The sequence below is a fragment of the Sphaeroforma arctica genome, assembly GCF_001186125.1.
Source record: "Sphaeroforma arctica JP610 unplaced genomic scaffold supercont1.804, whole genome shotgun sequence".
Taxonomy (NCBI): Eukaryota; class Ichthyosporea; order Ichthyophonida; genus Sphaeroforma; species Sphaeroforma arctica.
In genome coordinates this window covers 12,573-13,443 of record NW_014039754.1, presented here as the reverse complement: position 1 = coordinate 13,443, position 871 = coordinate 12,573, and positions in this window count along the sequence as shown.

Here is an 871-nt window from a genome sequence, read left to right as displayed (position 1 = left end):
TATATATATATATATATATATATATATATATATATATATATATATATATGCATGTATGTATGTATGTATGTACGTATGTATGTATGTGTGTATGTATGTATGTATGTATGTATGTATGCATGTATATACGTATATATATATATATATGCATCAATAGGCAGGAAATGTTTGTGAAACAGACCATAGGTTATGATGTGTTTGTGTATATACATATGTATCTATGTACAAATATATCAAATCTATGTACAAACTATGTACAAATTTATCAATATATATACAGCTCTATGTATAATATATTAAATCTATATACAAATCTATGTACAAATCATGTACGAATTTAACCTCTCATCAAGGTTTATCCACTCCTGCCCCTACTGTATCCATAACTCTATACCATCTGTGCAATACAAACATCTCGCATCTGCATCTTCGTTCCTCAAGATCATGTACATCCGACACCAAATACTCGATATTAAATCACATACAGTCATCTGTATGCATATACACATGGACTTGTATAGTATAGTCGTATATTTTTAGAATTCACCTCTTGCACAGGCATATTATGCCCAGCGAACGCCTAATCCCGAATTTCAATTCACTTAAAATAAAATTTGGGATTTGCAATGAATTCCTAATTCTGGTAGGTGACTGGGATGAGGAATTTCTTCCACGGAGCAGGCGATGCCTTTAACAACAATGCCAAGGTACGATCCCATATTCAGCAAATGTATGTATATATTTATATTTAAATACTGATTAGTATATATATATATATACATGTGTGTGTGTGTGTGTGTGTGTGTGTGTGTGTGTGTGTGTGTGTGTGTGTGTGTGTGTGTGTGTGTGTGTGTGTGTGTGTGTGTGTGTG